This window comes from Amia ocellicauda, chromosome 23 (genome assembly GCF_036373705.1).
Source record: "Amia ocellicauda isolate fAmiCal2 chromosome 23, fAmiCal2.hap1, whole genome shotgun sequence".
Lineage (NCBI taxonomy): Eukaryota > Metazoa > Chordata > Actinopteri > Amiiformes > Amiidae > Amia > Amia ocellicauda.
The window spans coordinates 11474263-11487598 of record NC_089872.1 but is presented as its reverse complement, the minus strand read 5'-3'; the positions used below and the strand labels follow the sequence as shown (position 1 = coordinate 11487598).

At 35.9% G+C, this 13336-nt stretch overlaps 1 protein-coding gene across 5 annotated transcripts in view; it reads right to left on the bottom strand.

The window, feature by feature from the left end:
- The window catches only part of macrod2 (mono-ADP ribosylhydrolase 2), a 583973-nt gene that overhangs the window by 339081 nt on the left and 231556 nt on the right, over positions 1 to 13336 (bottom strand). The gene's annotated exons all lie outside the window — the stretch shown is intronic.

The window sequence follows — 13336 nt, the reverse complement described above, 5'->3', positions numbered from 1 at the left end:
TAGGGCTGTTTCTATGAAAGAAGAAACCAAGAAATTCATGTTATAGCATAAGGAGATTATTATTATTATTATTAAAATACAACACAAGTGCATGACCTTCAATAGCGCTTCTCCATGGACTATTTTCACAAGTTGCTGTACTGCATTTGACTCTGTGACTCTATGTGTTAAAATATTCGAAACACAAAAAAAGCTGTACTGTATTCAGCTATATTTCTACCTAATTGGATTCGATTTAACGGAATACGTTTTGTGAGTGTGCATGCGTTATGTAGAATTTCTTTACTTCTTTTGTTGCATAACCATTTGATCTGTGTTTCAGAGAAAAGAAAGGGAATGGTATTACATTTTTGTGCATTTATTTTTCTGAATAATAATACAAAAAAGTCTAATTAGCTGTGGTAGTGTAAGCCGTAGTAAGCTCTGCTATTTACGGAAGGTTGTTAGCAACATCTGCATTGTAAAATAAATACATAAATAAATCAAGCAAATAATCCTAATATAATATAATATAATCCTAAATAATTGTACTGTTATAATGTAGAGGTTGCCAAAAGAAGCACATTGAGATGCCTGGAGATACATAATTTTTGAAGAAATAATGAAAATACCAAAAGAATATGATATGATTTTTTTATGCATGTATCCCAAAGGTATAAAACATCCTTGAATGTGTATTACCTTTACAATTCTGCCTACGTGGTCAGAATTATGTTATTTCATAAACTGGGAAATGTTGCATGTTCGTATGATGCCCAGAGCATTTTATATGTAGACACTGTTTTGGATGTGGCATCGTATTTATCAGAAACCTTACAGAACAGTGAATCTTTGGACACAAATCTCACAAATCCTTGCTCTTTGGGCTCATTCACCAGTATAACTGAACCCTAAAAACTTCAGATGGTTTGGGGGGACAGCACTGTGCAAACAACAGAATATTAAAGTCTTCAAAACCGAAAAAGAGGAAAACTAAAATAAAAGCAACCATGAAAAAGAGGAGAAGAAAAGTCCCACGTGGGAAGCAGTACGCGAGGCAGTTTGCTCAGCATGTGATGGTTATCCATGTCTAAAGTGTTTCAAATTGCACTGGCAAATGCCTGATATTGTGGGTACAATAATGTAGTAATTTACCACATCCTGTTTATTCAGAGCAGGCCTTATTCGCTTTTGCATACACTGTGCACTGGGTAACTGACAGATTAGGCGAGATTTCCTTTGTGTTTTGCATTATTGTGCTAGCAGGCCCAAGGTGTGAGCAGTGCAAGTCAACCATTTAAAACACTCATAGAAAAAAGATGTCTGGTGATGGCGCATCTAAATAAGGCAAGAAGTCAGTTTTGTTGGACAACAGCGCCAGCCCATCCCTTCTATACTACACAAATACTTCTCCCTTAATGTTCTCCATGTTGTCCTAGGGTTATTTTTTGCCCCATTTACCTTGTCTTCCTAATTTTAACCTTTATGGGTAGGAGATTTAAATTGTGCTTGCTTACACTCCTTGGGAAGATGTGTAACACAAAGAGCTCATTTTACCGCTGGTGACAGAATTTAAATCAGCTACATTAGACTTCCACAAACCTCAGGGTACAATAAATTAATTAGGCTACATTTACTGTATAATAAGTGCAGTATCATGTCTGGTTATTACTACAAGGTTGCGTGGACTGATTTTGTTGCTGCTTTTATCACAGAAATAAGTGGGGGGGGAACATTCCTCACAGCTGATGCCAAGCTAAGTCAACAAAACACAAAACAATTTGACAAAAAAATACAGATCTTGCTACAGGCGAAATAGCCTATCAAGGTCTGGAATAGCTGGAAATGAACAGTGGATTCTTAGAGAAAAAGGTATCGCTGCGAGCAGAGCAGCCAGTGCTATAGTGTGAATACGAAATGCTCTTCAAATCAGAGAGACCAATATCAAGTAGAAAATATCCCAGTTCACTATGAGGTAAAAACAACAGCTGGGATTTGGTTTTTGGTGTTGTTGTTGAAGCGTTCACAAGCTGCAGGGTGAAAAGAAGTAAGAACGGCATCAGAATCACCCTGTCAGTAACCCGAGAACGAGAGCAGGAAAAACAGGGATATTTAAATGCTTTTCCATCAAACCCTGAATATGCCATGGCATGTTTATGAACTAAGAGGAGCTGCACACCTCTAACCACATTAAACAAGTGTCACCGTTGTCTCCAATTACTGAGCTGTAAACCCTGTGTTATTGTTAAGTTTGTTTCTTTTCATAACACCGTGATGTCTTTTAAACTTATATTTATGTTTAGAATTCCATATGTTTTGAAAGTCATATGCATGGAGATTGAAAAAGTAAGTGTTTGGATTGAACTCAAATCTGTAGCTGTAACAGTTAGCAAAGAAAAAGGCTCCAATAAGTACTGTAATACTTTGTATACACTTTTTAGAGAAAGTATTGATATAGACAATTAAAAAGGGGGTTTCTGGGAACTGAATCTTTAAGTCCATGACATATACGGGTCTGGCAGTTAGGAACACCCTGTGCATTCTTCACACTACAGTGAAAATAAAGTACATTTATAAATGCATGCAGATGCAATTATATTCAAGAGCAAGGATATAGTTCATTATTTAATGTTAACAGGCATTCAATGTTTTCAAATGTGAAGTGGGAATTGGGATACATCAATGGTATAAAGATGCCACAGTACCAAAAACAAAAAAACACACTTATTTAAGTGGAGAAATCCAAAAAGGCAGACACTGGGCTCATAAAACTAATGACACTTGACTACTGTTCCTTAATTACCAGTGTTCACTTCACAATAAAACAATGAAAAACAACGCATTTCTGCTGTTGTTTCTACTGACAGTACAATTAGCTGAAAGATCATTGTAAGACTGACAATGCAAATTATATTATTTTTATTTAAGCAATTACTCTGAATGACTGCCTCAGCGTTTTATCCCCAGATCAGTCAGGGAAATGCAGAAACACAATCAATCACCTTCTACAAAAGGCATAATTTTTCACTTCATTAGCAAATGAAGACATCATAGCAACAGAGAAGCAGGTAGTATGTAATAAATGCATACAAAAGGGGCTATTTTAAGTTCACACATTTACATCAGCATGCCTTTGTGTGATTTCAATGCTTTCCAGTTTGAAAAAAGGTTAACTTTCTTAAATTCTTGTCAGTGGGAAAGCAGACAATGACCTTCAATTGGAGAACCTCATTTTCAAAGCTTACTGGTCACAATTATGAGCTCTGTTGATGGACTGGGGGTGTAGGATCTCTGCACACCGCTCACAGGTAATTGCAACCTCATTCAGTCTTCGTTGGGTTTAATTAGAATAGAAATATTCAGGATTACATTATTTAAATCAAATAAAAAACAGAAACATCCTGGAAAGGCATACTCATTAAACTACCAAAGGACAAAAAGGAAGACTTTAGCAGCTGATATGCAGTACTTAGCAGCTGCTTGCCACACACAGGAAACAAATCATTTCTAATTAGCTTTATCTTCAAACCTGATGCGGTTTCCTGTTCTCATTGATAAATGATGCTCATTTTCAGGTGTTTTGCTATTTACAGAGTCACGATCCGTTCAAAGACAGCTAACACCTAACCACCATTTATCAAAATTAAAATAACGGAAGCGCCCTGGTAAATTAGGGAGAATGGCTACTTTAGACAGAGCTCAACTCTAATTACGAACCAGTGGATGTTATTCATGCTACAGGAGATCTAGTACAATGTGGTTGAGTACATTATCACTTCTCTAATTGGAGAGCATGCTGATATTTCAGTACCTGTACCTTTAAGCTGCCCTGGTATTTGGGTGATACATAATGAAAGCTATCATTAATTTCCCACTCCGATAACACTGCCTTTAGGCAGACTATAGTGAAAACAGCCAGTTCAGAATTCAATCAAATTCTTACAAATCACTCGTGCCTAGAAAAGGGTGTTGCTTTAGCTAAGCAAATAATGCACAGCGTCATCTCTGGCATTGCAGCTTCTTTCCCTGATGAATATATGAATGACATTAGGCCAGGCTGTGGAAAAACAGGAAGTACTAGAAACAGGAAAGCGAAAGTGTATGCTATATATATGCAATCTTCGCCAACATGTAAAAGGGATGCAGGGGGAGAGGGAGAGGTGTTTATTTTTAATAAAGAAGAGTAAGCTTGTCGTATGATCTCTCAAATCTCTGCAATGTTCAATCAATGACATCAGACTGTGGCTAAATTGCAAACATGCCCATATTTAATTTAAAAGCCAATTCTAATAAAGCGGGAGTGAAAGTACAATATTAAAATCTTACAAAAACAAATATATTTGATTGCCTTTTCTCATAGTTTAGGACGAAGTTTAAAATATGAAACTTTTAGAAAGCTCTGCACGTTCTGGGTTTTGAAGATCTTTCTGATTTGGCAGCAACAGTAATAAACTGTAACACTCCGGCACAGACAAAATAAGGCCTCAATTAAACTGTCTTTAATGGCTTCGGTTATTGTTTATCAACAGGATTTTAAATAATCCTCGATCCAATTCCTCTAGTCGCTGGAATTGATCTCGATGTTTACCCTGCCTCAGTTGGTCCTGGGGGAGTCAGGGCCTCCTTCCGTGTATGTCTCCCCCAGGAAGTGTTGTCAGGAATAATGGAAAAATCCATCACTACCATGGTGATTGAAAGTTACCCATATTGCAGCTGACTGGTGCCACATGCAAATCCATACAACTAGAGTGCGGCTGTCGCCAGTTGCACAATAGTAACAAGTACATTATATCAATGAGCCATTCGAGCAGCCATTGATTGTATGGATCGTCCACTAAAGTAGTGAAGCCTCCTGCAACAGGCACCTACAGACAGGTAATTGAATTTGGTGACACTTACACTTAAGACATCGGCAGGTGAAAGGGTATGTAGATGAGAGACAAGGTCAGATTCTTCAGAGATACAAGCCAAGGGTATTTCTGAATTTTTTTAATTTTTTTTTTTTTTTTTTTTACAAGAACTGAATTTTTCCAACGCTTCGAATACAATAAGTTGTCTAAAATGGTGTTTAGGCTTGAGACATTTACAAGGTGTGTGAAATGCACTATACAACAATTGTTTCTACAAGTACCTTATGAATATGCAAGCTAATGTATTATTCATAATAAAGGTAAAAAGGTCTACGAATATAGTGACAGGATGGAGATATGGGAACTAGGTATTTACGAGTCTCTGTAGCTGTATCAAACTTCTCAGAATTTCATTAAAAGATGTTGTAAAAAAGAAATGTTAAAAGTGCAGGAGGGGAAATAAATTATCATCTTTAAAAATGTTACTTCAACTCCGCAAGGGCGTCACTAAAACTTAAATTCAGTCTGCAGACTGCAAACAAAGGCTATGCTTGTTCTTTGACCATCTGTCAGTAAAATTAAACAAGAAAGAATAAATGAAAGTGGACAATACAAAAAGAAAACACTTGATGGTTCAAAAAGCATATCCAAGAGTGATAAGCAAATTATTATCATTAGCTTTTTGGTTTTGGCTTTAATTATACTAATACTGAGACCAAAACCGTTACCAAAGTCAAAGAAAATATCTTAAAATGTCCCTGACTTGTAATGACGGGTAAATAAGATATGTGTTGGCCAGTTTAATTGCCATTCACAGTCAATAAAACTTAATTTGAGATCTCTCACTTCAGAGAGATTCTGTAAATAATTAATTCCCTTTTTGTTGCTTGGTGGCAGGATAGGAAAACATATGGTAGAACAGGCTTTAGTCTATCCTACAATCTTAATTACAAGCCACAGAAAATAAATACTTTTTCTGTTGTGTCTTTTGAGAGATCCACTTTCCTGCTGTCAACCTCCCCCCACCAACCCTGGTAAAAATACATACATAAACAAAGCACTACCATATTAGACTTTTACAATGGTATATGCTTTTAGGAAATACAAATGTATTCATTAGAAGCAAATTTAATTTCAAAACAAACAAACTGGAATTGTGCCTATTTAGAAAATACACTGACAAAGTTCACAGCCATTTTATGTTTCATTCAGAAACATCAATCTTAACTCAATTTAACACTTACTGCTGGCTTTAAATTAGCACTAATCTTGGACTGCCCAACCTAAAATAACATTGGGTAGTACATGACTAGTGACTAGCCCAGTAGAGATTAACAACAGTCAAACTGTGGTGTACAAAAAACATGGTTAAAATGTATCCTTAAATAATATATATGCACTGTGTGTTGACAAATGTAAAAAGAAGACCCTTAAAATAGACATATTTTTAAAGATGAAGCCAAAGTAATGTCTGGCCTCTGTTTGTTTCACCTTCTTTGTCTATTGAGATGCACAGCACAGGCTTGGTTTAAAAGAGAAGTCTCACAAAAGGGTGTCTTTACAATACAATCATCACAGCTTAGAATTACCAAATGATTTCCTCAAAAAAAGGCATTCTGCTTTTCTTTTCATTTTTTCATATGTAAGCTTCTTTTCACCCATTTCAAAATCAGTTCATCGTTTTAAGAAAGATTTACCTTGACTATAATGCTATGTAATCCTCCTCCTTCTGAGCCACCTTGTTCTAACATAATGGTAAGGCAAGAATATTTCCTCCATTAACCCTGCGACCTCCACAGCTAATGGCTTCGCGTTCAGTGGAAATCAACAAAAATGGCTTCCATCTGAAACGAGCAGAAACCTTAACAGTATGATTTGTTCAATTACACCTAAAAAGTTTCCCCGGCTTCAATACATTGTTATATAACACTAACTGACAGTGACATGGTCTGTCTTTACCTTCGGGTTTTACTAGACACCCATCTACAGAACAGCAGGTACTAGATGAGACAGTGGTGCAAAAAAAGACATTGTGAAACATTGGATATCCTGTATACAGTCCCTGCCCTGCTAATTGTTTAATTGTCATTTAATTGCTGTCGTGAGGCCCCTAATCGAAGACTGTGGAGCATAAAGGTGTTGCACAAGACACCTCAACACATTGAACTAAATATGCTACTAGATTTCATACTTAAGTTATTGAAGACTGCAGGTGTTGTATACAGCTAGCCCCAGGTGCTTTGCATACTCTATCCTGTACCTCATGATAAAGAATGATGAGGAAAGAAATCATATCACCTGTTTTCTAAAGACGGAATGTGTGTCAATTTTCCCCATGAGCAAAGAAATGAACATCAGTCCAAGGCTAAATTGATAAACTCATTATGGAATCCCTGTCTTTAAAAAGTAAAGTCTGTCGTGCACTTTGTAATAACAGTCAAATAGTTGACAAAGTTTGGAAAGGCCAGCGATCTTTTTACAAGGTTATTGCGTGTGGAGAAGGTGGCGAAATACTATGCATGAATACTGCTGCATCACGATATGTAAACCGTGTGCGTGTTCGGTCGTGAAATACTCGGAATCTGTACATCCAGTGACACTTGCAAACTGGGTGTCTCTGCCAACAGATTATGCAGCACCTATAAACAGTGACAGATATCTGTGTATCTTGCAGTGCTTAGAAGAGATTACTCGTGTGCAGATATCTGTGTTTACAATAGTCATGAGAAGGTTTATTTGGCCCTAAAGCAGGGCACGGCAAAACAGATGTGCAGTAATCCTATAGTCAGCAGAAAAAACAAGAACACTGCCTTCTCTCTTCCTTTATTTGGTTTCGAAGCTGGACAGTTGCATACGTGACAGCCCGCAGATCCATAACTGTCACAGGTATGAGAACGCAGCTCCGTTCCCGCAGTTCCATCATTTATCAGACTAACATGATAAATGGTCACATTCACTGTTCGGCGTCTATGCATGCATCATCTTTTTACACAACAGAATTCTACACATGATCATATTTTACTCCATCGCATTAGAACTCCCATTGTATGCACAGTGTTGACATACACTTGCAAACCTACTTGGCCTAGACCATTTAGTTGATACAAGACACAAAATTGTATAATTTGGAGAATAGGTCACTGTAATTCTATGTTCCAATAATTTAATAATAGCAATAATAACCAATAGACAGGCATAGAAGTATAAATGGCATAGAGATGTTGTTTAATCAATGACCCCTGTATCAGAGGGAAATCCGGTTAATGCAAATACTTTTACAGCCATTATAGATATTGTAAGTCACTTTACAGAGTGCTTTATAAAACAATGTAATGTATATATTAAATGGAATGAGACAGTTGCATTCCTTGATTTGTGCTGCAGTATTCACCCAAGCATGCAGTACTCATTTGAGTATCAGGAATGGATGGTGAATTGCAATTGTTCAAAGACAAAATATGGAATACAGTTAAATAACTTAAAACTCACAGTGTGTTAGAAAGAAATGAAAGCAACAGGACATACACTCAACCTGGTGGTCATAAGACTTTACACAAACTTTAAAAATCTGAAAAAACACACAGTCTTAGCTCAAGTACATCCTATTTGTGTGACAAAAGACAAAAGTGAAAAAGAGGGCAAACTTACGAAAATGTCAATTTGCAGACAAAGGCAGTTAATGGAATGCTCTCTTCCTGAGACAGGTATAACTAACTTGGGCCAGTACAATACATTTGCCTTTCAAAATTGTCAAAGTAATGCAGTTCACTATCTGTTAATAAAGCTGTTACACAAGAGCTGACCCTAATTTAGATTTACAGCTCAAATATTTGCAAAGCATAGCAAACCTTGGAGAATACCCTTCACGAGCTGCTCTCAGGATGTCTAAAAAAAATCTCAATTTATTACACATGGAGGCTGCGTTTCACAAGGAGAGGAGCTGTATAAACGTCTTTTATCACGAGGGACAAATAGGCCTGCTTTTGTCAAACAAAATGTCGTTTGAATTCCTGAATCCGAATTCTTTGTGTAACTGGGTTTTATTCGTAGGTGGTTTCCTGTATTGTCTTACACTCGACAAATCACAGCATTAAACTTTATTTTTTGTGAAAGTCTCTTTGGACAATGTGAGGCAAATACATAACTACATACATACTGAAATTGTTTTAGGATTTTCACGTGATGTGGTCAAAGGATTGGATATCTTTAAGTGCAAATCCGGTTCCTCACTACTGTTTGGAATTAAGCAAACATCACTATTAAATTACACATACTGCCACAATTGCAATTAAGTATCATGTATAATTGGCCTGTGTTTAGAGAAATAATCAACTGCTGTTTTATAGCTCATAAAATGTAAGTAATAAATACATTTCATGATTCATCTTGTTAGTGGGATCATACCTCCTTGTAGTAGTGAAAAGAACACTTTTCTGCAATGGTCTAATTGTGCTTTGTATTTTTCTTATCTTCTAAAATGTACAGAGGCTGTCTTAGAATAACTAACACTGACTGTGGGAATCTCATTTCTGAGCCTTGTGTTGTCCAATAGTAATAATGTATGCTTTTAATATACCCAGCAATGTAGCCTCTCAACAGCTCTTTCCATTGTATTAAGAAAACAGCAGGTCAATGTCAAAGAAGCACTGATGCCTCAATATGAAAAACAATGAATAGCGTGTGTCTGCGTGTGTCTGCGTGTGTCTGCGTGTGTCTGCGTGTGTCTGCGTGTGTCTGCGTGTGTCTGCGTGTGTCTGCGTGTGTCTGCGTGTGTCTGCATGTCATACTCGTAAGTGATGTATGGTAATCACAAGCTTTCTTTGCTAATGTTGGACTCCTGATTAGTTTTACCAAACCATTATCACGGAAATTGCATTTTTCCATTACAACATGGCTGTTTTCCTGTGCTGAATTAGTGCTCTGTTTTAGGGAACACGAACCAGCTATTTAGTAGAATCCCATTTATTGAACTGAAAACTGAGCCACTCATATCTCAAGAGTGAAAACAGAATTGACAAAAATGGTCTGGATCCACTATTTACTCAACATGTGCTGCTCTAGATATACTCTGCTATTTTTAAACCTGTGTGTTGACAATAAATACATAAAAAGGAAAGAGCACATTTTCATCATTAATGCAACCTGAATTTCACACCAAAATGAAATGTATTTTTTACTTGATGGCTTCATTATAATCCATGCACACAAACTGATTTGTTCTAAATATAATTGAATATGGTTTAAGTTTGTGCTAACACAAACTGTAACTGGTTTCAACATCTACAGCAAATACAATTAGCAGAATTAGCAAACTCATTGTGTGGAGCCAAGCTTTATGTTAAAATGGAGAGAAAATAAACATGAGTTCTAATTAATATTTAAACAGGGAGAGAGATGAACCATAATTAAGGTCTGTCTCCATTATGTCTAACCCTTAGAGATACTTACACAATATATAATATTAAATCTATACTCATACACAAAATTACAAATTATGCATAAAAAAGTATATTGACTATTTAATGTTTCCCTTTTTGAAAGTCACAAGTCCTAAAAAAAAAAAAAATACAGATTGTGTATAGGATAACAGGTGCTTACATTGTCAATGGATTCAATGTAAATGCATTATGTACATTTCCTGTTCGTGCCCAGTTCCCAAAAACCAAATGATCAAAGAACTACAAACCTTTGAAAAGCTGATAACAGGCATGACTGTTTCAGTGTCTTAATTTGGGAAAGTCCAAAATCAAAGAAGTGAATTTAAATTCATGTAGCATCTTACCTAAGCTCAGCACAGTTTAATTTAAACTTCCTTCTCTTGGGAAGAATGAGGTAGTCCATTTTTTTTGTCTTTTTAATTTGCATACCAGCTCATTCACAACTAAGAGATTTTGATTCTGCGGTTTTAGATTTTATTTGTATTCATTTTTTTCTTTGTAAGGGGAAGGTCCCAGAGGTGAAAATCAAGCGCTCAAGGAAAGTTACCTCCTACTCACCTTATTTAATCATTCACTTATTAATTTATTTGGCTAGAGCATTTATGAAACAATGAGCTTCTTTAAATCAGACAAACTTAATGGTATTGAAGCAGGACAAGAACCATAAACTCCACTGTCCAGAAAGAGCCTTTTGTAATTGAACACTACATCATTTTTAGTACTATTGTAAGACAAATATTGCTCTAATAAGCTGAATCACAGGGAAACAATTCCTCAGTTTAAATGAATATTTACTTAACATACTACTTTATTCCTTCTGGCCAAAGGCTAACATTCTCCTCACCACACGGCTCTGTCTTACAGCACACAAAACCTATAATATACGTTTTTAATTTACCCACAAAGCAGAAAGGTAAAGCCCAGTACCCAAATGCAGCCTTTCATTAAACATTTTAATGAAACTTTGCCAATGCAATTTTAATTTTGTCACTGCAAAATTTAGCAGTGTAAAGACAAACTTTATTTTAAGCTTTTCCATCACCTGGTAGCTGATAAAAGGTCCTTCAGAGCAGTAATTGCTTTCAAATATCACACACTGATTTTAATAACTGTATTTGTTGTGAATATAGTACTGTAGATCAATCAGCTATCTAAGGCCAAGACAAAATTATACCTATAACACACTTCTACTGAGAAATTATAATTCCAATATTTGAAGGCAGCTTTTTTGTATAAAAGAGGATTCTTTCTTCTGCTTAATGCAAACCCACCATCAAGTACTGGGAGTTTAATTCATGATTGCGAGATGAAAGTTTGAATTTAATATTTGATAACAATGCTATAAAGATGTTTCTGTGGCACTGAAATTTAAAATAAATGACTAAACATAGTCCTATGCAATACCTATATGGTTCAATGAAGGAAAAGTCTGTAGCATTCAAACAATTCACAATTGACTGTATTTTACGACAGAATGCAATCCACTGTTGTGGTATTTTATTATTAGCCAAAAGTTTGTGTGTCGGTTACTTAATTATTTTCAGATCAATGTCAGTCTGATTTACATAATCCACAGCGGTCTGTGCCATGCAGGTAAGGAAATCAATCTAATTCACCTGGAAATTTTGCAGGGCCCTGCAATCTAGGATCTATAACCAGGTGCACTATTTGAAAACTACCACCTACTATTTATTTTAAATTTAAACTTGTAACTGGACCTCTTGCAGAGAACAAGAGACATACTGATAGATTTAAAACGATAGGGTTATTTTCCTCAATTGATACACAGCTTCAGAAGAATACCTTTTAAAAAAGGGAAATCCAGTTGTTGCACACACTTTAAATCATCCAGATCAAAACATTGTGGATTAACATTTCACCCTCCAGTTTAGTTAATGGGACCTTCACTATACATATAATTTACGATTTCATACGTCTCTACAGTACATTTTATTCATTGCTTCGCTTTGGGGAAGGAAAAAAAAATGAAAATAACCTTCAGGCTGAGCATCAATTTATAACAAAGGGGAAGGGCTTAAATTTTAGTTGCAGAGCAAAAAAATGTTATTTTTCCTTGTAATTAATGGAGGGAAAACAACATGAGTAATCAAGATTAAACTATGGAGACACACCTTCAGTTAGTATTCACATATATAAAACTGTTCAGGATGAAGAATTAGCTGTTTATAAAAATACCCAAATTAGTCATACTTAATGTCCTATGCATACCGTAGTACTGAGCACAGCAAATACTACAATTAATAGGGTTTACTGCTAGATATGAAAGGTGCTGAATATCATTTTTCAGCCAGCTAGACAGGCTTCAAATGAGATAATTTACTCTCTTTTTTTACACATGTAAGCTTTTACATTTATTTTCCATTGCCTGCCATAAATTATTGAAAGACAGAAAAAATAAAAACACAAGTACAAAATAAAAATCTAATTACTTATAAAGCCATTTGTATCATTTCCTACAGAAACCAGGCACAGTTTTGCACTGTAATCAGTTATTTTCTTTTTTTTTGTGTTGTAGTGCCGTCACACTAGGAGTCTTGGCAACTTTAAAAACATCTACAGAGCCTCTGAATCCAGAAGAGTGAAACTCACTGTAGTACAAATACCTCTGAATATTTCATTCGGAGATGCTTCACACTCTCGGTGTAGATATGACATCAATAAATAACAACAAAACAGAGGTTCATATAGTGCTAGGTGAACCCAGGTGAATAAAGTTGAATTGTAAACTCCCTGTAGGTTTATATGGCTCCAGGCATAAACCCAGGTCTGTGACGTTTCATATCAGCGATTTCAATCGGCTTCAAAAGTGGGCATAGATGTCTGCAAGCCACACTTAACGACTGCTGTACGCTGCAATATTTCTTTCATCTCCTGCAGAGCAAGATTCAAATGCATGTTAAAGACGTTTTAGTTGCCAGATCGAAAAGTTGCGGCCCTTGACTGGAAGCACGTGAAAGTAATACCTAAGAATTCTCTATTGATTTTGTTTTTTCTTGCAATATAAAGAGATACATTTGTTTACTATCTTTCTATAATACTACAGAGTAA